This window comes from Oncorhynchus masou, chromosome 29, assembly GCF_036934945.1.
Source record: "Oncorhynchus masou masou isolate Uvic2021 chromosome 29, UVic_Omas_1.1, whole genome shotgun sequence".
In the NCBI taxonomy this organism is placed as follows: Eukaryota; Metazoa; Chordata; class Actinopteri; order Salmoniformes; family Salmonidae; genus Oncorhynchus; species Oncorhynchus masou.
Window position 1 is genome coordinate 2,788,456 of NC_088240.1, and position 13,154 is coordinate 2,801,609.

The window sequence follows — 13,154 nt, forward strand, 5'->3', positions numbered from 1 at the left end:
AGATGATGCCTGATCTTTCCAAGATGATGCCTGTTCTTCCAAGATGATGCCTGTTCTTCCAAGATGATGCCTGTTCTTTCCAAGATGATGCCTGATCTTTCCAAGATGATGCCTGTTCTTTCCAAGATGATGCCTGATCTTTCCAAGATGATGCCTGATCTTTCCAAGATGATGCCTGTTCTTTCCAAGATGATGCCTGATCTTTCCAAGATGATGCCTGATCTTTCCAAGATGATGCCTGATCTTTCCAAGATGATGCCTGATCTTTCCAAGATGATGCCTGTTCTTTCCAAGATGATGCCTGATCTTCCAAGATGATGCCTGTTCTTCCAAGACGCCTGTTCATTCCAAGATGATGCCTGATCTTCCAAGATGATGCCTGTTCTTTCCAAGATGATGCCTGTTCATTCCAAGATGATGCCTGATCTTCCAAGATGCCTGTTCTTTCCAAGATGATGCCTGATCTTTTCAAGATGCCTGTTCTTTCCAGGATGATGCCTGTTCTTTCAAAGATGATGCCTGTTCTTCCAAGATGATGCCTGAACTTCCAAGGAGAAAATCTTCTTTCAAAGAAGTTAGAGTCAACCACTCCTAACTTGCTGTACTCACCAGGAAGTCACCACCCCAAATCCAGCTAGACAGAAACTCAGCTCTATCAAACCTTAAAGTGCTAGTTATCTAAGACAACTTTATGCATCATCTATCAAACGTTCAAGTAACCACATCACAGGGTTAGGGAAATTACAACTGTGCAGTAGTCTGTGGTTCTAGCCTTGATAAACCCGCCTTGAACGTTGTTGCTCACCATTGAAGTGATGAGTTCAGTTTGGTTTAACCAGGCTATCTTGAGGTTCAGAGGAGGCTGCAAAAAAACTCAGGAAGGCCGTAAATAACCTATAATAACCTCAGGCTGGTCATTAAAAATAGACTCTGATTTCAGAGGTTTGGAAAAGTCCTGAGAACATGGACATATAGGGGGCGGCAGGTAGTCTAATGGTTAGAGTCTAGTGGTCAGAGCGTTGGGCCAGTAACCTGCAGGTAGCCTAGTGGTTAGAGTCTAGTGGTTAGAGTGTTGGGCCAGTAACCTGCAGGTAGCCTAGTGGTTAGAGTCTAGTGGTTAGAGTGTTGGGCCAGTAACCTGCAGGTAGCCTAGTGGTTAGAGTCTAGTGCTTAGAGCGCTGGGCCAGTAACATGCAGGTAGCCTAGTGGTTAGAGTCTAGTGGTTAGAGTCTAGTGGTTAGAGCGTTGGGCCAGTAACCTGCAGGTAGTCTAATGGTTAGAGTCTAGTGGTTAGAGTGTTGGGCCATTAACCTGCAGGTAGCCTAGTGGTTAGAGTCTAGTGGTTAGAGCGTTGGGCCAGTAACCTGCAGGTAGCCTAGTGGTTAGAGTCTAGTGGTTAGAGTCTAGTGGTTAGAGCGTTGGGCCAGTAACCTGCAGGTAGCCTAGTGGTTAGAGTCTAGTGGTTAGAGTCTAGTGGTTAGAGTGTTGGGCCAGTAACCTGCAGGTAGCCTAGTGGTTAGAGTCTAGTGGTTAGAGTCTAGTGGTTAGAGTGTTGGGCCAGTAACCTGCAGGTAGCCTAGTGGTTAGAGTCTAGTGGTTAGAGCGCTGGGCCAGTAACCTGCAGGTAGCCTAGTGGTTAGAGTCTAGTGGTTAGAGTCTAGTGGTTAGAGTGTTGGGCCAGTAACCTGCAGGTAGCCTAGTGGTTAGAGTCTAGTGGTTAGAGTGTTGGGCCAGTAACCTGCAGGTAGCCTAGTGGTTAGAGTCTAGTGCTTAGAGCGCTGGGCCAGTAACATGCAGGTAGCCTAGTGGTTAGAGTCTAGTGGTTAGAGTCTAGTGGTTAGAGCGTTGGGCCAGTAACCTGCAGGTAGTCTAATGGTTAGAGTCTAGTGGTTAGAGTGTTGGGCCATTAACCTGCAGGTAGCCTAGTGGTTAGAGTCTAGTGGTTAGAGCGTTGGGCCAGTAACCTGCAGGTAGCCTAGTGGTTAGAGTCTAGTGGTTAGAGTCTAGTGGTTAGAGCGTTGGGCCAGTAACCTGCAGGTAGCCTAGTGGTTAGAGTCTAGTGGTTAGAGTCTAGTGGTTAGAGTGTTGGGCCAGTAACCTGCAGGTAGCCTAGTGGTTAGAGTCTAGTGGTTAGAGTCTAGTGGTTAGAGTGTTGGGCCAGTAACCTGCAGGTAGCCTAGTGGTTAGAGTCTAGTGGTTAGAGCGTTGGGCCAGTAACCTGCAGGTAGCCTAGTGGTTAGAGTCTAGTGGTTAGAGTCTAGTGGTTAGAGTGTTGGGCCAGTAACCTGCAGGTAGCCTAGTGGTTAGAGTCTAGTGGTTAGAGCGTTGGGCCAGTAACCTGCAGGTAGCCTAGTGGTTAGAGTCTAGTGCTTAGAGCGCTGGGCCAGTAACCTGCAGGTAGCCTAATGGTTAGAGTCTAGTGCTTAGAGCGTTGGGCCAGTAACCTGCAGGTAGTCTAGTGGTTAGAGTCTAGTGGTTAGAGTCTAGTGGTTAGAGTCTAGTGGTTAGAGTCTAGTGCTTAGAGCGCTGGGCCAGTAACCTGCAGGTAGCCTAATGGTTAGAGTCTAGTGCTTAGAGCGTTGGGCCAGTAACCTGCAGGTAGCCTAGTGGTTAGAGTCTAGTGGTTAGAGTCTAGTGGCCAGAGCGCTGGGCCAGTAACCTGCAGGTAGCCTAATGGTTAGAGTCTAGTGGTTAGAGTCTAGTGGTCAGAGTGTTGGGCCATTAACCTGCAGGTAGCCTAGTGGTTAGAGTCTAGTGGTTAGAGTCTAGTGGTCAGAGCGCTGGGCCAGTAACCTGCAGGTAGCCTAATGGTTAGAGTCTAGGTAGTTAGAGTGTTGGGCCAGTAACCTGCAGGTAGTCTAGTGGTTAGAGTCTAGTGCTTAGAGTGTTGGGCCATTAACCTGCAGGTAGTCTAGTGGTTAGAGTCTAGTGGTTAGAGCGTTGGGCCAGTAACCTGCAGGTAGCCTAGTGGTTAGAGTCTAGTGGTTAGAGTCTAGTGGTTAGAGCGTTGGGCCAGTAACCTGCAGGTAGCCTAGTGGTTAGAGTCTAGTGGTTAGAGTCTAGTGGTTAGAGTGTTGGGCCAGTAACCTGCAGGTAGCCTAGTGGTTAGAGTCTAGTGGTTAGAGTCTAGTGGTTAGAGTGTTGGGCCAGTAACCTGCAGGTAGCCTAGTGGTTAGAGTCTAGTGGTTAGAGCGCTGGGCCAGTAACCTGCAGGTAGCCTAGTGGTTAGAGTCTAGTGGTTAGAGTCTAGTGGTTAGAGTGTTGGGCCAGTAACCTGCAGGTAGCCTAGTGGTTAGAGTCTAGTGGTTAGAGTGTTGGGCCAGTAACCTGCAGGTAGCCTAGTGGTTAGAGTCTAGTGCTTAGAGCGCTGGGCCAGTAACATGCAGGTAGCCTAGTGGTTAGAGTCTAGTGGTTAGAGTCTAGTGGTTAGAGCGTTGGGCCAGTAACCTGCAGGTAGTCTAATGGTTAGAGTCTAGTGGTTAGAGTGTTGGGCCATTAACCTGCAGGTAGCCTAGTGGTTAGAGTCTAGTGGTTAGAGCGTTGGGCCAGTAACCTGCAGGTAGCCTAGTGGTTAGAGTCTAGTGGTTAGAGTCTAGTGGTTAGAGCGTTGGGCCAGTAACCTGCAGGTAGCCTAGTGGTTAGAGTCTAGTGGTTAGAGTCTAGTGGTTAGAGTGTTGGGCCAGTAACCTGCAGGTAGCCTAGTGGTTAGAGTCTAGTGGTTAGAGTCTAGTGGTTAGAGTGTTGGGCCAGTAACCTGCAGGTAGCCTAGTGGTTAGAGTCTAGTGGTTAGAGCGTTGGGCCAGTAACCTGCAGGTAGCCTAGTGGTTAGAGTCTAGTGGTTAGAGTCTAGTGGTTAGAGTGTTGGGCCAGTAACCTGCAGGTAGCCTAGTGGTTAGAGTCTAGTGGTTAGAGCGTTGGGCCAGTAACCTGCAGGTAGCCTAGTGGTTAGAGTCTAGTGCTTAGAGCGCTGGGCCAGTAACCTGCAGGTAGCCTAATGGTTAGAGTCTAGTGCTTAGAGCGTTGGGCCAGTAACCTGCAGGTAGTCTAGTGGTTAGAGTCTAGTGGTTAGAGTCTAGTGGTTAGAGTCTAGTGGTTAGAGTCTAGTGCTTAGAGCGCTGGGCCAGTAACCTGCAGGTAGCCTAATGGTTAGAGTCTAGTGCTTAGAGCGTTGGGCCAGTAACCTGCAGGTAGCCTAGTGGTTAGAGTCTAGTGGTTAGAGTCTAGTGGCCAGAGCGCTGGGCCAGTAACCTGCAGGTAGCCTAATGGTTAGAGTCTAGTGGTTAGAGTCTAGTGGTCAGAGTGTTGGGCCATTAACCTGCAGGTAGCCTAGTGGTTAGAGTCTAGTGGTTAGAGTCTAGTGGTCAGAGCGCTGGGCCAGTAACCTGCAGGTAGCCTAATGGTTAGAGTCTAGGTAGTTAGAGTGTTGGGCCAGTAACCTGCAGGTAGTCTAGTGGTTAGAGTCTAGTGCTTAGAGTGTTGGGCCATTAACCTGCAGGTAGTCTAGTGGTTAGAGTCTAGTGGTTAGAGTCTAGTGGTTAGAGTCTAGGTAGTTAGAGCGTTGGGCCAGTAACCTGCAGGTAGCCTAGTGGTTAGAGTCTAGTGGTTAGAGTCTAGGTAGTTAGAGTGTTGGGCCAGTAACCTGCAGGTAGTCTAGTGGTTAGAGTCTAGTGCTTAGAGTGTTGGGCCATTAACCTGCAGGTAGTCTAGTGGTTAGAGTCTAGTGCTTAGAGCGTTGGGCCAGTAACCTGCAGGTAGCCTAGTGGTTAGAGTCTAGGTAGTTAGAGTGTTGGGCCAGTAACCTGCAGGTAGTCTAGTGGTTAGAGTCTAGTGCTTAGAGTGTTGGGCCAGTAACCTGCAGGTAGCCTAGTGGTTGGAGTCTAGTGCTTAGAGCGTTGGGCCAGTAACCTGCAGGTAGCCTAATGGTTAGAGTCTAGGTAGTTAGAGTGTTGGGCCAGTAACCTGCAGGTAGTCTAGTGGTTAGAGTCTAGTGGTTAGAGTGTTGGGCCAGTAACCTGCAGGTAGCCTAGTGGTTAGAGTCTAGTGGTTAGAGCGTTGGGCCAGTAACCTGCAGGTAGCCTAGTGGTTAGAGTCTAGTGCTTAGAGTGTTGGGCCAGTAACCTGCAGGTAGCCTAGTGGTTAGAGTCTAGTGCTTAGAGCGTTGGGCCAGTAACCTGCAGGTAGCCTAGTGGTTAGAGTCTAGTGGTTAGAGCGTTGGGCCAGTAACCTGCAGGTAGTCTAGGGGTTCGAGGCAGGTAGCCTAGTGGTTAGAGGCAGGTAGCCTAATGGTTAGAGTCTAGTGGTTAGAGTGTTGGGCCAGTAACCTGCAGGTAGCCTAGTGGTTAGAGTCTAGTGGTCAGAGTGTTGGGCCAGTAACCTGCAGGTAGCCTAGTGGTTAGAGTCTAGTGGTCAGAGTGTTGGGCCAGTAACCTGCAGGTAGCCTAGTGGTTAGAGTCTAGTGGTCAGAGTGTTGGGCCAGTAACCTGCAGGTAGCCTAGTGGTTAGAGTCTAGTGGTCAGAGTGTTGGGCCAGTAACGTGCAGGTAGCCTAATGGTTAGAGTCTAGTGGTTAGAGTTTTGGGCCAGTAACTTGCAGGTAGCCTAGTGGTTAGAGTCTAGTGGTCAGAGTGTTGGGCCAGTAACGTGCAGGTAGCCTAGTGGTTAGAGTCTAGTGGTTAGAGTGTTGGGCCAGTAACATGCAGGTAGCCTAGTGGTTAGAGGCAGGTAGCCTAATGGTTAGAGTCTAGTGGTTAGAGTGTTGGGCCAGTAACCTGCAGGTAGCCTAGTGGTTAGAGTCTAGTGGTTAGAGTACCGGGCCAGTAACCTGCAGGTAGCCTAGTGGTTAGAGTCTAGTGGTCAGAGCGCTGGGCCACTAACATGCAGGTAGCCTAGTGGTTAGAGTCTAGTGGTTAGAGTGTTGGGCCATTAACCTGCAGGTAGCCTAGTGGTTAGAGCGTTGGGCCAGTAACCTGCAGGTAGCCTAGTGGTTAGAGTCTAGTGGTTAGAGTCTAGTGGTTAGAGTGTTGGGCCAGTAACATGCAGGTAGCCTAGTGGTTAGAGTCTAGTGGTTAGAGTACTGGGCCAGTAACCTGCAGGTAGCCTAATGGTTAGAGTCTAGTGGTTAGAGTGTTGGGCCATTAACCTGCAGGTAGCCTAGTGGTCAGAGTGTTGGGCCAGTAACCTGCAGGTAGCCTAGTGGTTGGAGTCTAGTGGTTAGAGTGTTGGGCCAGTAACATGCAGGTAGCCTAGTGGTTAGAGTCTAGTGGTTAGAGTGTTGGGCCAGTAACATGCAGGTAGCCTAGTGGTTAGAGTCTAGTGGTCAGAGTGTTGGGCCAGTAACCTGCAGGTAGCCTAGTTGTTAGAGTCTAGTGGTTAGAGTGTTGGGCCAGTAACATGCAGGTAGCCTAGTGGTTAGAGTCTAGTGGTCAGAGTGTTGGGACAGTAACCTGCAGGTAGCCTGGTGGTTAGAGCGTTGGGCCATTAACCAGCAGGTAGTCTAGTGGTTAGAGTCTAGTGGTTAGAGTCTAGTGGTTAGAGTGTTGGGCCAGTAACATGCAGGTAGCCTAGTGGTTAGAGTCTAGTGGTCAGAGTGTTGGGCCAGTAACCTGCAGGTAGCCTAGTGGTTAGAGTCTAGTGGTTAGAGTGTTGGGCCAGTAACATGCAGGTAGCCTAGTGGTTAGAGTCTAGTGGTCAGAGTGTTGGGACAGTAACCTGCAGGTAGCCTGGTGGTTAGAGCGTTGGGCCATTAACCAGCAGGTAGTCTAGTGGTTAGAGTCTAGTGGTTAGAGTCTAGTGGTTAGAGTCTAGTGGTCAGAGTGTTGGGCCAGTAACCTGCAGGTAGCCTAGTGGTTAGAGTCTAGTGGTTAGAGCACTGGGCCACTAACGTGCAGGTAGCCTAGTGGGTAGAGTCTAGTGGTTAGAGTCTAGTGGTTAGAGTGTTGGGCCAGTAACCTGCAGGTAGCCTAGTGGTTAGAGTCTAGTGGTTAGAGTCTAGTGGTCAGTGTGTTGGGCCAGTAACCTGCAGGTAGCCTAGTGGTTAGAGTCTAGTGGTTAGAGTCTAGTCGTTAGAGTGTTGGGCCAGTAACCTGCAGGTAGCCTAGTGGTTAGAGTCTAGTGGTCAGTGTGTTGGGCCAGTAACCTGCAGGTAGCCTAGTGGTTAGAGTCTAGTGGTTAGAGTCTAGTGGTTAGAGTGTTGGGCCAGTAACCTGCAGGTAGCCTAGTGGTTAGAGTCTAGTGGTTAGAGTGTTGGGCCTCTAACCTGCAGGTAGTCTAGTGGTTAGAGTCTAGTGCTTAGAGCGCTGGGCCAGTAACCTGCAGGTAGCCTAGTGGTTAGAGTCTAGTGGTTAGAGTGTTGGGCCAGTAACCTGCAGGTAGCCTAGTGGTTAGAGTCTAGTCGTTAGAGTGTTGGGCCAGTAACCTGCAGGTAGCCTAGTGGTTAGAGTCTAGTGGTCAGAGTGTTGGGCCTCTAACCTGCAGGTAGCCTAGTCGTTAGAGTGTTGGGACAGTAACCTGCAGGTAGCCTGGTGGTTAGAGCGTTGGGCCATTAACCAGCAGGTAGTCTAGTGGTTAGAGTCTAGTGGTTAGAATCTAGTGGTTAGAGTCTAGTGGTCAGAGTGTTGGGCCAGTAACCTGCAGGTAGCCTAGTGGTTAGAGTCTAGTGGTTAGAGCACTGGGCCACTAACGTGCAGGTAGCCTAGTGGTTAGAGTTTAGTGGTTAGAGTGTTGGGCCAGTATCATGCAGGTAGATTGGAGTCATTAAAACTCGTTTTTCAACCACTCCACAAATTTCTTGTTAACAAACTATAGTTTTGGGAAGTCAGTTAGGACATCTACTTTGTGCATGACACAAGTAAATGTTCCAACAATTGTTTAAAGACAGATTATTTCACTTATAATTCACAGTATCACAAGTCCAGTGGGTCAGAAGTTTACATACAGTAAGTTGATTGTGCCTTTAAACAGTTTGGTAACCCTGATTGACATAATTTGAGTCAATCCGCTCTCTCCACTGGCTTCCAGTTGAAGCTCGCATCCGCTACAAGACCATGGTGCTTGCCTACGGAGCTGTGAGGGGAACGGCACCGCAGTACCTCCAGGCTATGATCAGGCCCTACACCCAAACAAGGGCACTGCGTTCATCCACCTCTGGCCTGCTCGCCTCCCTACCACTGAGGAAGTACAGTTCCCGCTCAGCCCAGTCAAAACTGTTCGCTGCTCTGGCCCCCCAATGGTGGAACAAACTCCCTCACGACGCCAGGACAGCGGAGTCAATCACCACCTTCCGGAGACACCTGAAACCCCACCTCTTCAAGGAATACCTAGGATAGGATAAGTAATCCTTCTCACCCCCCCCTTAATGATTTAGATGCACTATTGTAAAGTGGCTGTTCCACTGGATGTCAGAAGGTGAATTCACCAATTTGTAAGTCGCTCTGGATAAGAGCGTCTGCTAAATGACTTAAATGTAAATGTAAATGTAATTGGAGGTGTACCTGTGGATGTATTTCAAGGCCTACCTTCAACTGATGCTAATTACTCAGTGCCTCTTTGCTTGACATCATGGGAAAATCAAAGAAATCAGCCAAAAAATTGTAGACCTCCACAAATCTGGTTCATCCTTGGGAGAAATTTTCAAACACCTGGGGCCTGTTGCACAAAACTAGGATAAGGGATTAAGCCAGGATATCTTGGTGATCCTGGCTCAATTGATCCGTAATCCGGTTGCACTAAAGATGGATAGGGGGCAGGAGGATATGTTATGGTATAAATTACCATGGAGATTTATTCTGTGGAGCTAGCCTGCTCCAGACCAGGCTAAATTCCAGGATCTATTTAATCTCATCCCTAATGTCAGTCAGCAGTCACCACAAATGGAAACCAATAGTTATTTCACTGCTCACTATACATTGTTATCACATATAACTAGACCCACTGTTATTATTTAAACGTTTGTGATCATTAATTTCAATGATTTTGGATAAAAAATGATTTTTAGAAGATGTTGCTATCATTAGATAATTTACAGTTTCCCATAGACTATAAGGCTATATATAAAATGATAGAATATTAGGGCCACAGAGGGGAAAAAAACACAAGTCATAATATTGTAACCAGTTGTTTTAAAGGAGGACAGTTGTTAAAATGACAGATGTGGGGCATTTCGTGAAATTGTACTTCAGTATGGTTTCATAAACAAAGACATGCTGATGTGCCAGAATATTAAGTATCACATTGTCATAAGTATCAAAACTGTAAAAACAATATGTAGCTTTTCTGCAGAAAGAACCATTCTCAAATGTATGACTTTATCCTTTTTCTTCAGTGTGGCCCTAGTACTCTGTCATATAAACAAATACACATTCCATATGAATATAAAAACACAATGTGTAACATTATGTTCCTTTATTGAATAAGGACAAAACAAAGCAGGTAAACCATCAGCTCCTTTCGAAACTGAAGTCACAGTGACTCTACAAGATGGAAAGCACAGAATCCAAGCATATTATACAAAATGATACATACACATTCAAAGGTCTGTATATAACACACCCTGCATGTCTGCACACTAAAATAAATGCAGGACAAATCCATACACATCAACTGAACAGACAAATGAATGGATGCAGTAGCCTCCCTGCAGCCTTGTATTACACACAGTATACCGCACAAACATCATAAGAGGCCAAATTCGTCAAAAAACGAACCCAAAAAAACCAAATTCCTCTGCCACCGCAGGACATATTTAACCAAAATTGAAAGCACACATACTAACTAAAATAATTCAACACATATTGGTCCCTCAGCAGCCGACCACTGTCGTCATCAGGGAAGATTGCCGGATTGTCCCAGTCCATGGCTGGTGGCACTCTGGGGGCCCTCTCCTTCCTCAGGCAGGCCACATTGTGGAGGACAGCACAAGCCACAGTAATATCACATGCCCTAACAGGGCTGACCCTTAATTTGTGAAGGCAGTGAAAGCGTGCCTTCAGGAGGCCAAAGGTCATTTCAACTCTGGCCCTGGTCCTGGCATGGGCATGGTTGTAGGCCTGCTGTGCTTCCTGGGGGTCTGTGAAAGGTGTCAGGAGAAAAGGCTGGCAGCCATACCCCCTGTCTCCCAGCAACACACCAGAGAATTCACCTGTCAACACAAAATCTCATCATTACTACCTCATAAACACAGTGATATTCTTGACACAGCCATGATGGTTATAAATAGGGGTTGTGTGGCTTACCTTGTGATAGGCACTGATAGATTTCAGAGGCCCGAAAGATTCTGGAGTCATGGACTGAGCCAGGCCATTTTGCCACAACATTGCTGATCACACAGTCAGCATTGCAGACCATCTGAAATCATAAGATGAGGAATATTACACCAATCAATGCACATCACTGGCAATGCAGAGTGTTCGTCAATGGACAATATCAAAAAGTTATTGTCACCTGAACATTAATGCTGTGAAAGGATTTCCTATTCACAAAATCGGCCTCATGGGCACCTGAGGGGGCTTTTATCCTTATGTGTGTGCAGTCCACTGCACCAATGACATTGGGGAAACCTGTCACACAAAGTAATGAGTATCCTACTATGTGTTAACAGTTGTCCTGTAATTTGTAGATCCTCTTACCTGCAATCCTATAGAACTCCTCTTTGATGTCACAGAGTCTTCTGTGGCCAGGGAAGGAGATGAAGACATCTGCTAATGCTTTGATAGCCAGACACACACTCCTTATTGTGCGGCAAATTGTGGCCTTGTTCAGCTGTTCTGCATCCCCCACTGAGTACAGGAAGGCTCCACTAGCAAAAAAGCGCAAGGCCACACAAACCATTTGCTCCACACTCAGTGCATGGCTCCGTGCAGTGCGGTGCTTAATCCTGGGACCCAGTAGTCTGCATAGATACCTGATGCCATCTGCAGAAAACCTGTATCTTTCATATAGATGGTCATCAGGGAAGGCCAGTGGGTCCAACCGGTCCCTGAAGACCCTTTCTCGCCTGAAGGCTCTCCTCAGCACAAGTGCTTCTTCATCCACCACATCTCGCACGAATGGGCATGCCATTGTCAGAGCAGAAAGGAATACACAATTTTGGGCCTTCATATAGGCTAGTGGCCACACCTTGTGCTGGGGGGTGGGCAAAAGAGGGCGATGCCTTATAACGATGACTTGGTTGTACTGATTGCTGGGAAAATAAAAAAACCTTAGAAAGATGCCACCGTCCTGTGTGCTCACAATAAGAGCTCATATGTCATGGCTCACTTGACTTTACGAGAATATACCTAATTTTTATTTTGAGCTGTGTCATCTTCTTGGAGCTGGGGGAGGAAAGAAAAATAATGATTAATACATTTGTGTTACAGTTAGCATACAGTGTACATTGAAGGCATATCTCACCTCCCTCTCAAGTTTTTTTATTTCAAGGTCCAGTTTCCTAATTGTCCTCTTTTTATTTCGGACTCCAGTGCAAGATTTTCCATCTTTTTCTTCTTGTACTGAATGTCTATGTCTGCCAGTTCTATTTGGCGCCGGAGGTGGTTGCCATACAACTTTCTGATAGCTTGTGAGCTCTGTGAACACAATACAATTAGCGCAGCTGGAATTTGGCAGGATGTGGTGTCCTTTTATTAATACGCACTATGTTGCCAGGCTGGTTTTCCCACTGTATAGCATCTGGGTCCTGTAAAATAAATTAGATTTTTTGATTTTGATGAGGACTCCTCACCATTGTAGAGTAAATAGTACTTTCACAGTCTTAACATGATACCTCATGCCTTCTGGAATCCAGAGAGATGGTCTCCTCCTCATCATCGTCTCCATCATGTGCTGTTGCTGCTGCACTGGGGCCTTCACCCTATCACATTTAATCGGATTCATATTGAAGCTAGTAGACAAGACATGCCAGGCCTACAGTATGCCTTTGATGGAGTACTCACTGGATCAGCATCGTCTGGTGCTTGTGCTGGTGGCTCTAACAGGAACACAGTGCTGCCAGACACTGCAAGGCAATAGGTAAACCAAAGTCAGACAGTCCAAATTGATTCAATATGAATGTGGTTGTATCCCATGTAGAGATGGAAGGACATACCTTGAATAAAGCGGGTGGCATCTTGGGAGGAACCTATGCTCGTCTCTTTCCCCCCAGGGATCCCCTCTAAGACGGGCCTGCCTTTATTTAGCTCCAAGGCCATGTCCTCTGCTGGGGTAAGGTCAGCCTTTGGTGACCCACCACCCGTGCCTTGTCTGTGGGTATTCTTTTTCACTGCTAAAACAGTACAGACAATGTGTGAGCAGGCACCTTCTGGGTACAATATATGCTTGTGCTTTGTTAAATATTAGTCAGGGACCATACCATTCTGCAGAATGTTCTTGTATTTGATTTTGACCTGCTGCCATGTCCGTTTTGGCCCGTTCATGTTTAATCTACACACACACACACACACACATTTAATGGAGTCACACTGCAAAACATTACTTGGTATTTTTGTCTTGTTTTCAGTAAGAATATCCAAAAATTTATCATAGCTTTATACAGTGTGATGGAGTTACTTTACACAATTTCACTCATATCTGCAGTGCATTTCAATTAAAAATTTAACCGTTTCATAATTACAGTACAACTGCATTTTTGGAGATGTGAATTAAATATTTGAATTGTAATTGTGATGTTTCAGCGGAGCGGTGAGTGTGTAATTGTGCACTACTTACGCATTCAGGCGGTCTGCAATACTTTGCCACGCTTTTTCTCTTTGCTTTATCACTGTGGCGGTGTTGCCTTTCTTCTTAATTATATCTTTTACCTCCTCGTATGCCTCCATGAGGATTTGTGCTTCCGACGGGGAAAAGTACGCGGCTCTAGTTGCCATGGTAAATCAGTTAATCTGTGATCTGTGGCGGGGTCTATTTGAGTGAGCCGTGAGCGCGCACCTATCCAGGATTGGTTTCACCTGGCTTAATGAATCCGTGTCTGCTCATCCTGGCTTGGTCTTTGTGCAACCAATTAAGCCTGGACGCACATGTTTTGGCTTCATTGAGCTCAGCTGAGTCATTTATCCCGGATGTCTTAATTCTACTTTTGTGCAACAGGCCCCTGAAGGTACCACGTTCATCTGTACAAACAATAGTACGCAAGTATAAACACCATGGGACCACGCAGCCATCATA

General features: G+C 47.1%; 2 long non-coding RNA genes across 3 annotated transcripts; both read right to left on the minus strand.

The window, feature by feature from the left end:
• Positions 1 to 10,243: 10,243 nt before the first annotated feature.
• Positions 10,244 to 11,990, minus strand: LOC135518901 (uncharacterized). 2 transcript variants are annotated; one of them, XR_010452234.1, is made up of 6 exons: positions 11,927 to 11,990; positions 11,758 to 11,844; positions 11,629 to 11,670; positions 11,388 to 11,560; positions 10,622 to 11,308; positions 10,244 to 10,340 (listed from the first exon to the last, which is right to left on the minus strand). It is a non-coding gene; the product is annotated as an uncharacterized LOC135518901 (long non-coding RNA). The 2 variants fall into 2 exon arrangements; XR_010452235.1 differs by lacking the exon at positions 11,629 to 11,670.
• Positions 11,991 to 12,084: 94 nt separating this feature from the next.
• On the minus strand, positions 12,085 to 12,836 carry LOC135518900 (uncharacterized). The gene is made up of 3 exons (XR_010452233.1): positions 12,699 to 12,836; positions 12,343 to 12,413; positions 12,085 to 12,255 (listed from the first exon to the last, which is right to left on the minus strand). It is a non-coding gene; the product is annotated as an uncharacterized LOC135518900 (long non-coding RNA).
• Positions 12,837 to 13,154: the final 318 nt, after the last annotated feature.